Source organism: Schistocerca nitens, chromosome 1 (genome assembly GCF_023898315.1).
Source record: "Schistocerca nitens isolate TAMUIC-IGC-003100 chromosome 1, iqSchNite1.1, whole genome shotgun sequence".
Taxonomy (NCBI): domain Eukaryota; kingdom Metazoa; phylum Arthropoda; class Insecta; order Orthoptera; family Acrididae; genus Schistocerca; species Schistocerca nitens.
In genome coordinates this window covers 1,068,421,246-1,068,438,787 of record NC_064614.1, presented here as the reverse complement: position 1 = coordinate 1,068,438,787, position 17,542 = coordinate 1,068,421,246, and the positions used below count along the sequence as shown (strand labels likewise).

At 44.1% G+C, this 17,542-nt stretch overlaps 1 protein-coding gene across 1 annotated transcript in view; it reads left to right on the top strand.

The window, feature by feature from the left end:
* The window catches only part of LOC126198198 (nitric oxide synthase, salivary gland), a 730,749-nt gene that overhangs the window by 569,946 nt on the left and 143,261 nt on the right, over positions 1-17,542 (top strand). The window lies entirely within an intron of this gene.

The following is a 17,542-nucleotide window of genomic DNA, read 5'->3' as shown; positions in this document are numbered from 1 at the left end:
GCAATCCTGGACAACCTACAATTCGGGCAGTAACCGACGAGACGTCCACACTAATTGAAAGAAATGTTACAGCTGCTCGCTGCTATTTTCTATGAACAAGTTGTACCGTTTACAGCACTGGCCGCAAATCTGCAGCATCTCCCAAACCCGGTTGGACTTAGTTACCTAGCTTATGTCTATCCAGGATCTCTTGAGCAGCAAATAGTCCTGCATAACCGTGAAAGAGAACACGTTACTCCCATATACAAGATGGGCAAAAGATACGGATATATAGAAGAACAAACCAATATCGCTGACGTCAAACGGTTGCAAGATCCTCGAGTATATTTTAATGAATGAAAAGCAAACTTCTTTCGACGAATCGGCACGGCCACAGCCTAGGCGTTTATTTGCAGAATGAATTCGTTACACCACCGGCAAGTTCAACATTAATGCTGAAAACAATCCCCTAGGCTGTGGCTAAGTCATTTCTCCGCAACAAAGTTTCCTACGGAAACGTTAGTCACTCAAAGTTGAAAGTCTGCCAGTCCTTTTGAAACTGAGTGTTTATATGTGTTGGACGTACCCTCACATGATGAGAGATTGGGACACGTACAGCACCCAAGAATATTGTCGAATATGATCGTTTTGGTGAGCCACGTGTTACGTTGCGAGGAGGCATAATGTTAGACGGGCGTGCTGGCCAAACCTTTGATCGCGGTACACAACCAGGTGAACGTTACTGTGAAATTATAGTTCTTATAATTAAATTTTACCCCAGGCATTTAACTTTATCTACTATAATGTTGGAATCTGAGGAAATGAATTAAAATTTGTGCTGCGGCCGGGACTCGAACGCGGGTCTTCTTGTTTACTCTACAGAAATACTGACCATTACACCACACCGTGGCAGCGTAAAAAACTAAAGCTCTAAGTCAATGTAATCGAGAGACCAATAGTGCACTTCCCATTGACTTAGAATCATGAAATTTGGCAAGATGCAAGTTTTTACAGTAGAACGAAAGGAAAAAGTACGAAAATTGTCAATTTGTAACTGTAACACAAGAAAAAAAGTTTTTTGTTATCTGACTGTCAGCCTGTCCGTGCGTGTATTAAGACCCCTTTTTCTCAGGAACGGATTGACGTATCAGGTTGAAATTTATGTCACTTACTAAGGTATATTCTCCCTTGGCGATGAAAGAAACTGAAGTTTCTAACTCAATACAATGAAAACATACCGAGATTTAGTTCACGTACTTAGATATTCGCAAACTCACTCATCAAAACCTATAGGGGACTTACCGTTGATATAGACTCATGAAATTTGACAAGAAGCAAGGTTTCGCATTACAAGTAAAGGAAATAATGCAAAAAGTAATAACCTGTAATTATACCACAGGAAAAAAAGATTTTTTCTCATTGCTTATCGGACTTCAAACATCCTCTAAAGTTTCCAGAATGAAATTTTCACTCTGGAGCGTAGTATGCGCTGATATGAAACTTCCTGGCAGATTAAAACTCTATGCTGGACCAAGTCTCGAACTCGGGACCTTTGCCTTCAGCGGGCAAGTGCTCTACATCTACATCTACATCCATACTCCGCAAGCCACCTGACGGTGTGTGGCGGAGGGTACCTTGAGTACCTCTTTCGGTTCTCCCTTCTATTCCAGTCTCGTATTGTTCGTGGAAAGAAAGATTGTCGGTATGCCTATGTGTGGGCTCTAATCTCTCTGATTTTATCCTCATGGTCTCTTCGCGAGATATACGTAGGAGGGAGCAATATACTGCTTGACTCCTCGGTGAAGGTATATTCTCGAAACTTCAACAAAAGCCCGTACCGAGCTACTGAGCGTCTCACTTGCAGAGCCTTCCACTGGAGTTTATCTATCATCTCCGTAACGCTTTCGCGATTACTAAATGATCCTGTAAAGAAGCGCGCTGCTCTCCGTTGGATCTTCTCTATCTCTTCTATCAACCCTATCCGGTACGGATCCAACCCGGTGAGCAGTATTCAAGCAATGGGCGAACAAGTGTACTGTAACCTACTTCCTTTGTTTTCGGATTGCATTTCCTTAGGATTCTTCCAATGAATCTCAGTCTGGCATCTGCTTTACCGACAATTAATTTTATATGGTCATTCCATTATAAATCGCTCATAATGCCTATTCCCAGATAATTTATGGAATTAACTGCTTCCAGTTGCTGACCTGCTATATTGTAGCTAAATGACAAAGGATCTTTCTTTCTATATATTCGCAGCACATTACACTTATCTACATTGAGATTCAATTGCCATTCCCTGCACCATGCGTCAGTTCGTTGCAGATTCTCCTACCATCTGAGCTACCCAAGCACAACTCAGAATCTGTCCTCACAGCTCTCATTCCGTCTTTCCCTCGAAAGGCAAAAGACCTGAGTTCGAGTCTCGGTCCGGCACACAGTTTTAATCTTCCAGGAAGTTTCATCCTCGAAAGTCTTGGAATCCCTGGGACCGATATTTTGCCAGTATCAGTGACGATAACAGACAAAAACTGTGGAAGTTCTCGGTTCCAGGAATGGATGAACTGTTTTTATACATAATTACGTTCGTACGGAACCCTCAGTACACGCACAGGGCCAGTTTTTGTGGATGAAGATGCGCGACCGCATCGAACAGCGCAGGTGGAATAGCTCTTGGAACGAGAGGATATTCTGTGAATGAACTGGCCTGCCCGTTCCAACGATTTAAGTGTCATCGATCACGTTCGGGATGCGTTGGGAAGACATGCTGCAGCATGTTCACATGCAACAATGATCATTCGGCGGTTTTCAACCGCGCTGGTGGCGGGATGGAACTATATACCGTAACAGTCCTTTAACAAACCCGTGACCAGCATGGGAGCACGTTGCTAAGCATACGATGCCATCCGTGGCGATCACTCATCTTATTAACAATGATGTGCTACCTGTTGAAATGTCCAGAGGATCATCGTAACCTGCGGCGACTTCACTCTACTTATTACTATTGGATAAAAGTGTCATTTCTGTTCATCACATTTCGTATTTCTTTCAGTTATCTCTTCTGTACTGCACTGTAGCAGTTTTCTATGTATGCACTCGAAGTTCCGTCGAGCTATGTTACTTGGCAACGACGTATCAGGCGAAAGTTCCTTTCCTCCTTAAGTTTTGCATGTCAGTTTATATGTTCGCACCAATTTTGTTGTGAATTACATAACATTTAGACTTTTGGTCACGATATAGAGCATTTTGTTGGCCGATCACGGGTCTGTCACATCTCGTAAAGTGGGTTCAGAGCAGCGTGGCAGGTGACCGCTCAAAATCAAGTTTCGGTTGTACTGCTTCTCTTCTGCTGACTATGGTTGCCGCTGTTTGTCTGCCTCATTCCGTGGATGTACTGGACCGACTCCTGTCCCCTTCTTGCATGGTTGTCCATGTAGACGTTTCCCTTGCAGTCGTTCATGTTTACAAATTTTAGCTAGTCTTGTGGGGTCCATGCATTCCACATGAACCAATTATATTTTTCTTGTCTCTATCCATTTCTTTATTTTTTACTCCACACCGTTTCCTTACCGACACAACTGTTCATTTTTCTCACATCGTTACTCCTTGGATCTGTCTTAGTACCTTCATTGCCACAACCATTAACTTTTGTTTTACATTTCTCGTTTCTGCTCCAATTTCTGTTTAACATGTCAAACAGGGCGCGTCTTTGTTCTACATATTTCTGTTTTCCCCTCAGTTGTCATCAATTCGTTCCTTTATGAAGTATTTTGCAGGCATCCAGCTACCCTTACTCCCACCGTCACTTGATTTATCACTTCCACCGTCACGTCTATACAGCACGTGCTTTCGACACTCTTATTTTTTTGTTGTACTGCCCTGAAACTTGAATCTTTTATTTATGTCACCATGGCATCAGTTTCATTTTCCTTCGACATTCTACATAGCGTTTAACTTTTTTTTCCTTTTCTTACTTCGCAGTGTTCGTGACGCTTTTTATTACTTAATGGGAAAAAAGTTTAGGTCAGGGCTGTTAATGTGCCGTTCGACAAAGTTGTGGTCTAGCGAGGCGCAACGGCGGGTCCTGTTCGGTGCGCAGCTACTTGCTGGGTTCCGAGCTCGATCGCCGCCAAAGTTCTCCCTGCACGGCCGAGCCGAGCTTTACAAACTTGCCGGAGTGTCTCTCTTACAGAGTGCTCCAAGCACTGCTTTGCTTCCCACGATTTTCTCTGGCGCACCGCACGCAACGCCCTCCTCCCAGTGGGAGCTCCCAAGAAACGAAGAAAAATGCGGTAGTGGGTATATGGAATTCTAGTGGTGAAGAATTCGTATGTCATAGCCCATTTCTCTAACCCTAGCTGTCAGTAAGCCTTCCTCAATAACAGATCGTAATAAGTTTTGGAATATTGGCGACTTAAACTTTGCTTTTTGTAAGAATAGGCTGCATCAACAAGATTGTTAGTTTGGAGCCACAGCAACTTACTAGGGATGCTCCTATTGGGGTGGTATGCTCTTGACTTTCTCCAACCGATGATCTGACTTATCTAGAAATTTCGCACTGCCTGGTACCTTATCAACAGTATCAGGACACTAGATGTCACGTGAGGTGGGGTCGCCATTGTACAGGACGATTCAAAAAAAAAAAAAAAAAAAAAGAACAGATTCCACCTGTTTATTACAGACAAAGTACACTAAAGAGCGAAGAAACTGGTACACCTACCTAATATCGTGTAGGGGCCCTGCGATCACGCAGAAGTGCCGCAACACCCCGTGGCATGGACTCGACTAATGTCTGAAGTACTGCTGGAGGGAACTGACACCATGAGTCCTGAAGGGCTGTCCATAAATCCGTAAGAGTACAAGGGGATGGAGATCTCTTCTCAACAGCACGTTCCAAGGCATTCCAGATTTGTTCAATAAAGTTCATGTCTGGGGAGCTTGGTGTCCAGCGGAAGTGTTTAAACTTATAAGAGTGTTTCTGGAGCCACTCTGTAGCAATTGTGGACGTGTGCGGTGTCGCACTGTTCTGCTGGAATTGCCCAAGTCCGTCGGAATGCATGCGGTGATCAGACAGAATGCTTGGTATGTGTCATCAGTCATAGTCGTATCTAGACGTATCAGGGGTCCCATATAACTCCAACTGCACACGCCCCACACCATCACAGAGACTCCACCAGTTTGAACAGTCCCCTGGTGACATGCAGGGTCCATGGATTCATGAGGTTGTCTCCATACCAGTGCACGTCCATCAGCTTGATGCAATTTGAAACCAGATCCGACCGACCAGTCAACAAGTTTCCAGTCATCAACAGTCCAATGTCGGTGCTGACGGACCCAGGCGAGACGTAAAGCTTTGTATCGTGCTGTCATCAAGGGTATGACAGTGGGCCTTCGTCTCCGAAAGCCCATGTCGATGGTGTTTCGTTGAATGTTTCGCACGCTGACACTTGTTGGTGGCCCAGCATTGACATTTGCAGTAGTTTGCGGAAGGATTGTACTTCTGTCACGTTGAACGATTCTCTTCAGTCGACGTTGGTCCCGTTCTTGCAGGATCTTTTTCTTTTCCGGCCGCAGCGATGTCGGAAATTTGATGTTTTACCGGATTCCTGATATTCTCGGTACACTTGTGAAATGGTCATACGAAAATATCACCACTACATCGCTACCTCGGAGATGCTGTGTCCCATCGCTCGAGCGCCGATTATAACACCACGTTCAAACTCACTTAAATCTTGATAACCTGCCACTGTAGCAGCAGTAACCGATCTAACAACTGCGCCAGACACTTGTAGTCTTGTCGACCGCAGCGACGTATTCTGCCTGTTACCTTATCTCTGAATTTGAATACGCATGCCTATAACAATTTCTTTGGCTCTTCAATGAATGAGAGAGAAAAAGAAATTGCAAATGTCACTGGTTAGAGAAAAGTTTATAGTTTTATATTCGCACAAACAGTATACCGTACTCTCAACATGAGAGCTATGTGTTGCTCGAGAAACGAAGATACGGTAGCCCATTTCAATCTACACACGGATCAACGAGTATTCCCACAGATAAAAGTCGTAAGGTGTAAGGTCTGGTGACCTGGGAGGCCAAAACCAATGAACAAGCCATTGTTGCTCACCTTTTCCAATCCAACGTTGTAAGATGCTGTTGTTAAGATAATGCCGCACCACAAGGTGACAGTGAAGTGGGGCGCCATCAAGCATTAAAATGAAATCATTGATATCTTCGTGTAGTTGAGGGAACAACCAATTTTGCAGCATGCCCAGCGACATTCCTGTCACAGTTTCCTCCGCAGAAAAGAAAGGTCCATAAACTTTGTGAATAGAAACGGGCCGGCCGATGTGACCGAGCGGTTCTAGCGGTTCAGTCCTGAGCCACGTGGCTGCTGCGGTCGCAGGTTCTAATCCTGCCTCGGGCATGGATGTGTGTGATGTCCTTAGGTTAGTTAGGTTGAAGTAGTTCTAAGTCTAGGGGACTGATGACCTCAGATGTTAAGTCCCACAGTTCTTAGAGCCATTTGAACAGAAACGGCACGAAACACATTCAGTATCTGTGAGTCTCTTTCATGTTCGACGGAAACGTTAGGATTCTGTGAGCCCCAAATTCTTACATTATAGCGGTTTACATTACCCGACAGATTAAACGTCGATTCGTCCGATAAGATGAGTCGTTGTAAAGGGTGTCCTCTGCCATGTTCTGGAGAACTACAACGCAAAATTAGAAACTTTGTGTTACGGTCACCGGGAAGCAATTGCTGCAGTAACTGCAACTTGTAAAGCTTCATATGCAGGCGTCGTTTCATAACACGCCACACCGTTATTTGAGGAAGTTAAAGTTCCTGACCTGTCCGTCTTGTGAACGTCCGAGGAATACTTGTGAACGCATCTCAGATACGCTCGACATTTTCATCAGACTTGCGGGCCGAACAGTGATCTTCCTGCTGCATATGCAACCAACTTCCTAGAATTTTGTATGCCACTCATAAATCTGCTTGCACAGAGGTGGCTTCTTGATAAATCGACGGTGGAATGCACGGCTACCCCCGTCGGAGGTTCGAGTACTCCCTCGGGCATGAGTGTGTGTATTGTCCTTAGCGTAAGTTAAGTTATATTAATTAGTATGTAAGGCTAGGGACCGATGACCTCAGCAGTTTGGCCCCATAGGAACTTCCAAATTTTTCCTTGGTCTGGCAGGAAGTTTCGCCTCCGGGGTGAGTTAGAGCGTCGACTTCTCTCCAGACCCCAGCGTCCACATCACTCCCTTCTCCGGTCTCAGCTCTTGGGGAAGAATTGGCCGCCATTCCTCCATAGGCATTGACACCTCTTTGGAAGTGTTCCCAGCAAGAGAGGGCCACGCTCGACTTTCAAAGCGCTACCAGTAGTCCAGCTAGCACAATGACTGCACGTAGGGAATTAAAAAGAAAGGGTACAATGTTCGATCCGCCCCACATAACCCACACATTACTGTAGTCTTTCTTAAGCGAAGCTTGATGTGGTGTAAATAGCGGCGCCACTGTACAGATGCTGACTGGAACCTAGTGGTCTGGATTCATGAATCATACTATACCCTGTGGCAAAGTGATGGAAGGGTTTGGGTTTGGCGAACTCCAGGAGAACCTCCCTACCATCATATGTTCCTTCTCTTCACAGTCCCGTCTTCCTCAAAAAATAAAAAACAAAGAAGAAACACATCTTCATTGGCGAAAGTTCATACGTGTCAAAGCAAGTATCTTCTCAGAAAGTGCCGACGTGAGAAAAGCCAGGAAAGCATCGTGAGGAACAATTAATTTTAAAACATAATACATCTTCACACTACAGTTCAAAACAAGTGTTAACTTACCCTACCAAGATATTATGACTTATTTTTAAGTCGACTTCAAAATGATACTTCCTACCTAAAGTAGACGCCGACAAGACATTATTCACTAAAAGCAGCTTATGGTGGGAACAGGAATTTCTTCATTACAGAATGCAAATTGTATCGTAATCGTGAGTGTTCGATATAGTGATCATAACAGAATTTTTTAAGGGATACGCCCTTTTTAATGAATTAAATCAGGTAAACGGATTCTTTATGCTCCACCCACTCAGCTCTCCAATTGATGATAGCCTACCACATTGTATATTTGCGTTATGTATTTTTAAAATGAAGGTGGTTAACTGCAGCCTCTGGAAACGGAGTGCTACAAGCTGTATAAAGAAACATCAACTGAGAATAGGTGTGCAGGAGTAAGTGTGAGTCTGGACGGGATAGACAAGGTGTGGGCACCTTTGGAACGCACTCAGCTTGATTTGCAAACTAACCAACCGGTCTTGGCGAAGCGGAGAGGTTTTCTCTTGAGAAATGCGTCAATTAGGACCTAGGTTCACAGAGGAATCGGGAAGAGTACAGATGCTAGCTAGCTGCGTGCGAGAGCAACATAAACCTTGTTCCTTGAACTGTTCGCTCCTCGGCGGCGACAAGCAGTTTTGCTTCACTATTCTGACGTAGTAGAAATTCAGACCTAAGACGCAGTAGGACACTGAAATAAATCCAAAGGCAAAAAGCGAAAATTTGTGCCGGACCGGGACTCTAACCCGGATTTCCTACTTCATGCAATCAGCCGCCTTAACCACTCGGGCCATCAGAGCAAGCTTTTTGTCCAACTCAAATTCTCAACGTGTAGCACAGTACACACTACATGGAAAGCGTGCTCGGATAGACGAAGCTAGTCCCCACCCGGCCCAAATTTTCACTTGTTACCATTGGATTTATTTCACTGCCCGATTTCGTCTGACGTCTGAGTTTCCCTTACGCCATCTGTATATACGGGTGCTGAATCAAAAATGGAATCTCTTCTTTCCGACAAGTCTGGAAAAACAGAAGCTACATACATTATTTTCCCTGCTGGTTGTACACTTCGAGTGCATATGGGTCAGGCGCATCGCCAACACTTCGTGGAAGCAAACAACCTCTGCTGAAGGGGCGAGCTTAGCTGGCACGTAGTCCACACTGAAATAACACAAGAAGGTAATTTTAAAGAAAAATTGTTTTGGGTAGTAATTGTACTGGCAGGGCTACCTGCATACAATATAAAAAAACGGCCACTATCGGAAGAACTGAGGTTAGAACATCGTCTCCAAGTTGGAAAATAGCATACACAACACTAGATAATTACATTATTTCTGCGAAGGAAAATGAAAAATGCTCGGCAAGTGTCGAGCTACGCTCATAATCAGTCTAGTTTCTATAACCCTGCTTATTTGACTAATATGCGAATTGTCCAGTCTACATACGTGATTTCTTGAACTAGGATAATATCTAGTAATTGTATTTTATCTTTCGTGCTAAACAAGATCGCACACGTTTTATTCGTATCAGTATTTCATTGCGAATTAAATTAAGTGTGCACTTGGTTTTGGAAGGGTATCTGGGGGCGAGGCTCATTATCATCATATTTATCATCAATTTACTGCCAAGTCAAATACTCATCATTCTGTTCACGCATCACAAGTGTTACAATAGTGACAAGCACTCAGTACGACATTTTCTGCCTAATTTCATTATGAAGGATTCTCTGCGTTGGTAGCTTTAGTTTTGAAGGAGTGGTACTTTACACTCTAGTGTCTTTAGTGTACGCTAGTCAGTTGTTAACCAGTTGATAGCATAACAAGCCAAAAATTAGTTTATAATAAACAAATATTAGTGTTTTTCTTTATTTTATACGTTACAGAATAGTTCTTGAAAACCTAATACTGTAAAAACAGAAGTTTTGTTTGCTATAAAAAAAAAACACACAATTTTATTTTCCATACAACACGTTTCGAGAAATACTTTCAATTATGAAGTTCGTTTTTCACGTATTATGGCATTTTAAGCGTTTTGTTTGCGATGAGTGAGTTGCTGCGTTATTTTGATGCCTTTCCTGTCGCGTAAACAAGCGCAGCTTGTTATTACAAAAAAAATGGCTCTGAGCACTATGGGACTTAACAGCTATGGTCATCAGTACCCTAGAACTTAGAACTACTTAAACCTAACTAACCTAAGGACAGCACACAACACCCAGCCATCACGAGGCAGAGAAAATCCCTGACCCCGCCGGGAATCGAACCCGGGATGTTATTACAGACATATCTTCCCTATAGATAATGGCGAATTAGGAAATATCTTTTACTTACGGATTTCTTGTTTTTCTCTTGTTTAGAAACTCACACACAGTATTCACGTCTTACCCAGTTCACAGTACACGTTAAAAAGAGAAACAAACATAAGCAGATATCTTACACATTATCAACATAGATACGATGTTACAGATCTTCCATAGAACACGTACGATATTTTTTAATGCAGAGTATTTATCATACGTAACCTAAAACCATTGTTCACCTTTTTACACTACGTAAAACGATTATCACTTTTTTGAAACCGCATAATGGTCTCTCACTGCGATGCATAAGTTTGAAATTTGGCACAAAGGTGCCTGGTCCCTTACTCTGTAATGCTGCAAAAGCATAGCTCCATGCGACGTCATCCTATGGCTTGGCAACGCTTCAAGCTCCAAGGTGTCGACTAGGGATGGTGATAAAATATCGATATTTCCACAAAAATCATCAGTTTATACCGGGAATATTTCCTTTCTCGATATATCGACAATCGACATCATAATGGCAATATTGAGTCCCGATATTTTTTTAAATATTATATTTATTCGCAATTTTCAATAAATATTTGGAATTGTTCTTTTGAAAGTGTATTGGAACATAAAAAAATGGTTCAAATGGCTCTGAGCACTATGGGACTTAACTTCTGTGGTCATCAGTCTCTAGAACTTAGAACTACTTAAACCAAACTAACCTAAGGACATCACACACATCCATGCCCGAGGCAGGATTCGAACCTGCGACCGCAGCGGTCGTGCGGTTCAAGACCGTAGCGCCTACAACCGCTTGGCCACTCCGGCCGGCTTGGAACATAATTTTACTTGCACTGTGTCAAGGAGTCTTACTACTTTTTGAGCTTTCATCACGTCCAGTCTTTTCGTCTAACTGTGTGAAGCAAGTATAGGTGGCACAAAACAAGAAGTCCAACTGCACTAGAGGGTGGCGGTGAGAATGGAATAACAAGATTTCCGATGTGAAGAAATAGCACATCAGTTGCATTAAGTTTTAACGCAGCTAGTTGCTGAAAATAATGAACAAAAATCTAAATTATAAGTCTGGTCTTTGCGGCAGGTGGAGACCTGTGAGGGGAAAATCAGACGACATTGGCGCTCGGCGTTACCAACAGAAGCTGGAACTATTAGCTTCACCACGCAATTTCCCTATATCAGAGTGATACAAAAAAGTTTATTTCGACATGCAGTCAGTGAGAGGTATGAGAGGTTAACTGGAATGAACTGTTGCATGTCAATGCATCATGTACAAAGTTGTTAATTAAGAACACAACAGTCGACCAAAAAATTATTGTAATACAAACTTTTCATCTGTACAAAGTCTCATTACTAACTTACAAATTTTCAAATTGTTTTTCTTTCAGTTCAAATGGCTCTGAGCACTATGGGACTCAACTGCTGAGGTCATTAGTCCCCTAGAACTTAGAACTAGTTAAACCTAACTAACCTAAGGACATCACAAACATCCATGCCCGAGGCAGGATTCGAACCTGCAACCGTAGCGGTCTTGCGGTTCCAGACTGCAGCGCCTTTAACCGCACGGCCACTTCGGCCGGCTTTCTTTCAGTTCTTGCTCTAAGCGGAACAGGGTGGCTGCTAGCTTTTTGATGTACAGAATACCTAATATTAAATCAATTCTTAATTACACAACTCCAAAACCGGCAGTATAGTTACAATGTGCAGTCGATATTTTTATAGGCCGCATTTAAATTTCTTTTCCTTCTATATATCTATAATTTGCATCGTCAAGTCGAGGACAAGAAACGATATGTTTGTACATATCGATAAATCGGATTTCCGATATTTTTCAAAATATCAACAGTCTTTGTATAAATTTCCTTTACTTCACGTCTATGGTCACGAATTTTTTGTCATCAGATTACTGGTTTCGGATTATATCAGCCATCTTCAGATCTCGGTACTTATTGCTGCTTCAGTTTACAGAGCCTTTTGATTCTGTCGTAAGCCAGACATGGAAATAGCTTCACAATCTGTGAGATGGTTTCGAACTGAACAGTGACCGGAATATACAATAAATTCTCTTTACTTCACGTCTGTGGTCACAGATTGTGAAACAGTCCTAGTGTCGACACATTATTAAAAATTAAGACAGCTCAGAAGTTCATGTGAGGTGTAATGTGGGTTGATGATGTCACGTTGGAATCAAATTTCACACAGTTCTGCCCAGCGCCATCGTGGACGTGTCAAAAAATTAAAAGGTCGTCACATCCCATCGTACCCAAATTTCGCCCCTTCTTTTAATGCCTCTACGATGGTGGACAGAACAGCGATATCTAGGGCTGAAATAACGCGGTAATGGATGGTCCAGGGAAATATTTCAGACATACCGTCGCCTCAGACTCGACACGACAAACTCTCAGAAGATGACACAAAGTGTGTCAGGTAAGCCATTCGAAGACCCTTAGGTGGCAAGTAGGCGCAAGGCATCTGAAAGGGTGTCCACAAGTTTCTGACGGGTACATTTTTAACATGCTGCAAGAGGCGACTATTGGGAGAGCGGAAGTGGAGTTGATTCTGTCTCATGAGGAACTCTCTCAGTTCACTCCTTGCCGCTTGTCAGTTTTCCTTGGAAAGATGGTAGTGACCTGTTGTCGCTGGTAAGCACAGTGAAAGAAGATTCAGAATTATTTATTTCCATAGAAATACAAGTAACGTGCCTCAGAAGAATAGCGTCGTAAGCGGCTTTAAGCCCGCTCAAGGCAGGTGACACAGCACACATCGTTCCGGCCGGCTGCTGCAGTGGTGGTTCGCCGCCTGCAGTCGCCCCGGCACGGGCTGTACCGCGACGCCGCGGCAGTGAGTGACGGCAGCGCGTATATTAAACATACATACGCCGTCTTGGGGGGTGCTCTGTTCCCTCCCACTCACCACCCTTCTTCGTCATCCGCCGTGCTGACATGACGGTTGCCGTGCAGCCGTGAAGTTCGACGATAGTGGCCTGCCGTGCTGGTAGGCCCTATTTAGTCCGCCAGAATCTCAGGAACGATGGTGTCCTTGCATAAAAAGTTCTCGGTTTACTTGCCGCGTCAAATTTGGATAACATCCCAAGCTTTCGATGACTACCTCCGTCATCTTCGTCAGGGGTAAAACTGACTGTCGTGGACCGGTGAGGCTTCCGCTTTTATAAGCAGTGGACGGCTTCTCATTGGCTGGATGACGTCACGGTGAAAACGGCGCGTACGGAAGTGGCGGCCTCTATATCCATAGATTTTCTTTACGCGCTTTACCCAAGTTGCTTGCAGTGCCATCCATCGCAACAGGCGGAGAACTGCGAGGAATGTGAGAAGTCTCTCTCTGCCCTCTTTCTTTATCAATTGCGCGCTTCCATGCATTGCTGAGTGCATAACCGGAGTCTGTTCAAATTATTTTCACAGAGTCTAATTTCAACTGCTTCCCTGACGACAGAGTTCCAATAGTTTGAAGCGTGAGCAAGTAGTCTTGTTTCATCGAATAGAATCTTATGTTTATTTAACAAACTGTGCTCAGCCACCGCTGAATTTTCTACATACCTGTATTTCAGGTGACGCTGATGTTCCACACAGCGATCGGCAACAGTTCTTATAGACTGGTCCACATAATTTTTGCCTCACTCGCAAGGAATGCTGTAAATTCCCGGTACTCTCAGGCCGAGATTATCTTTCACAGGTCGCAACATCTCCTTAATCTTTCTGGGTGGCCGGAAGACTGGTCTGATGCCCTGCCGGCTCAGGACTCTGCCGATCTTGCTGGTCATTGCACCGCAGAATGGTAGCCGCGCGATGTGTTGGTCCTCTTCATCTGTTCCTGATGGTGTCCTGTTTCTGTTAGGAAGGAAAGGCCTCCGGATCCTCCTATCTTCAATAGAGGCAGACAATGGTGTTGAACTCTGCGACTGGTGTTTATGGCAAGGTAGCCACCTCTCCCAGGAGCGGCTGTCGTTGTCCGTAACACGCAGGAAATCTGCGATAGATTTTTGTCAGACTCCACTTACCTGCAATCATGGAGCCCGGTGCGAACGCCATGTATGCCATCGATCCATCTGACGGACTGCCTCACGAGCTAAACTGCTGAGCTATTTATGGAGTTAAATGTTTACCTGCTGTCATTCGTTTTGACTGCATAGGGCTTGCTGTTACGAAGACATCAGTGGTTTTCCTTCTGCCGTGCTTGCTTAAAGAGTTTGTTGTAGTATAGGACCGGTTCGTAGAAGCTCATGGTACCGTTCGCTGCCTTCGCCTTATTTCGTCACATAACGAAGGTGAGGTGACCGTGTTTGGCTGCTCTGACCCACTACATTCTGCTGAAGTCTCCTTCCTGGGTCGCCAGAAGCGCCGATGTTGTATTTTACCCTGACTCAGTCTCGGTAGCGAAATGTTTTCATTGCGCCTGCTTCGTGTCGACATTGCCAGCATGTAGCGAGATACTTTTGCTCTGGGACTGTGAAAATTTTACCTGATGCACTGCCCCATCCAAAGTTGGCGTACAACAGTGTTCAACAAAGGTGCATGGGTGTCACGGACAGTGGTGCCGAACTAGGGCGGTCTTACAGAGAGATGGTTTGCCGTCTTATTCACCCACATGTCAATGTTGCACCCATCCGTCATCACGTCACAAGACGATGCGAAACAGGAGGTTGAAGAAACATAAACACACTTCACTGCTTCAGATCACGTTCAAATTCCGTCGAATGGTATTGAACGGTCCCGTTTCCAGGTTGTACACCAGAGCAAGAATAGCGGTCGCATTACACTACAAAGGGCTCACATTACGTTCAATGGAGTTGCGGCCCCGGAATGTTCTTAAAGCAAGGTTGTATCGTCCGGGAGGTGTCAACAGTGTCGGAAGTTATCAAGGACGTTGCAGTGTTGCTCTTCGCACTGCGAACCGTGGTTTTCAACAGCGAAATGTGTGGGGATCAACGCCACAAGGGAAGGAGTGGTTTCATTGAAACCCTTTATGCCACCTCCTGAGGGATTTCCGTGTCGATTTTGAGCGTCGACGTGTCCGAAATGTTTTCCTTGGCCACCCATAAGGAAACCACGTGATTTCAACGGTGGGTTTCCCGGTTCTGAGAAGAGAAGGGATGAAATGTGACGGTGTGTGTGGACTTTCCCTTGTGTGACGCGTCCACGATGGCTTTTGGCACAATTGTAGTGAAATTTGGTGCCAATGTGACATCATTAACCCACCTGAAAGATCACATGAACTTCTGAGCCGTGGCCTTTATTTCCACATGTTCCGACACCTCGCTCTTAGAGCGTTGCCGAGCGCAAGGGAGACGTCGCAGGACACACCAATACAGAGAAAGGTTGCAGACACCTTATAGCCAAAGTTTAAACTTATGCGTCGAAATGAGCGACACCTACGCGGTTCAAAAAACTGATGCCTTTTTTTGCGCAGTGTATTAACTACTCGTGCAGTTACTTTTGTTCGGTTCAATCCCGTCTCCAGCCATCCTGATTTAGGTTTTCCGTGATTTCCCTAAATCGTTTCAGGCAAATGCCGGTATGGTTCCTTTGAAAGGACACGGCCGATTTCCTTCCCAATCCTTCCCTCGCCCGAGCTTGCGCTCCGTCTCTAATGACCTCGTTGTCGACGTGACGTTAAACACTAACCACCAACCAACCAGTTACTTTTGTTGTTGTTGTGGTCTTCAGTCCTGATACTGGTTTGATGCAGCTCTATCCTGTGGAAGCTTCTTCATCTCCCAGTAACTACTGCAACCTACATCCTTTTGAATCTGCTTAGTGTATTCATCTCTTGGTCTCCCTCTACGATTTTTACCCTCTACGCTGCCCTCCAATACTAAATTGGTGATCCCTTGATGCCTCAGAACATGTCCTACCAACCGATCCCTCCTTCTAGTCAAGTTGTGCCACAAACTTCTCTTCTCCCCAATCCTATTCCATACCTCCTCATTATTTATGTGATCTACCCATCTAATCTTCAGCATTCTTCTGTAGCACCACATTTCGAAAGCTTCTATTCTCTTCTTGTCCAAACTATTTATCATCCATGTTTCACTTCCATACATGACTACACTCCATTCAAATACTTTCAGAAACAACTTCCTGACACTTAAATCTATACTCGATGTTAACAAATTTCTCTTCTTCAGAAACGCTTTCCTTGCGATTGCCAGTCTACATTTTATATCCTCTCTACTTCGATCATCATCAGTTATTTTGCTCCCCAAATAGCAAAACTCCTTTACTACTTTAAGTGTCTCATTTCCTAATCTAATTCCCTCAGCATCACCCGACTTAATTTGACTACATTCCATTATTCTCGTTTTGCTTTTGTTGATGTTCATCTTATATCCCCTTTTCAAGACACTATCCATTCCGTTCAACTGCTCTTCCAAGTCCTTTGCTGCCTCTGACAGAATTACAACGTCAGCGGCGAACCTCATAGTTTTTATTTCTTCTCCATGGATTTTAATACCTACTCCAAATTTTTCTTTTGTTTCCTTCAGTGCTTGCTCAATATACAGATTGAATAACATCGGGGAGAGGCTACAACCCAGTCTCACTCCCTTCCCAACCACTGCTTCCCTTTCGTGTCCCTCGACTCTTATAACTGCCATCTGGTTTCTGTACAAATTGTAAATAGCCTTTCGCTCCCTGTATTTTACCCCTGCCACCTTCAGAATTTGAAAGAGAGTATTCCAGTCAACATTGTCAAACGCTTTCTCTAAGTCTACAAATGCTAGAAACGTAGGTTTGCCATTCCTTAATCTAGCTTCTAAGATAAGTCGTAGGGTCAGTATTACCTCACGTGTTCCAATACTTCTACGGAATCCAAACTGCTCTTCCCCGAGGTTGGTTTCTACTAGTTTTTCCATTCGACTGTAAAGAATTTGCGTTGGTATTTTGCAGCCGTGACTTATTAAACTGATAGTTCGGTAATTTTCACATGTGTTAACACCTGCTTCCTTTGGGATTGGAATTATTATATTCTTCTTGAAGTCTGAGGGTATTTCGCCTGTCGCATATATCCTGCTCACTAGATGGTAGAGTTTTGTCAGGACTGGCTCTCCCAAGGCTGTCAGTAGTTGATTCAGAATGGTTCAAATGGCTCTGAGCACTATGGGACTTAACAGCTGTGGTCATCAGTCCCCTAGAGCTTAAAACTACTTTAACCTAACTAACCTAAGGACATCACACACATCCATGCCCGAGGCAGGATTCGAACCTGCGACCGTAGCAGTCGCGCGGTTCCGGACTGAGCGCCTAGAACCGCTCGACCACCACGGCCGGCTCAGTAGTTCTAATGGAATGTTCTCTACTCCCGGGGCCTTGTTTCGACTCAGGTCTTTCAGTGCTCTGTCGAACTCTTCACGCAGTTACTTTTATATTTCACTATTGTGATAGCAAATGTTGTTTTATAGCAGATAGAACCATTAAC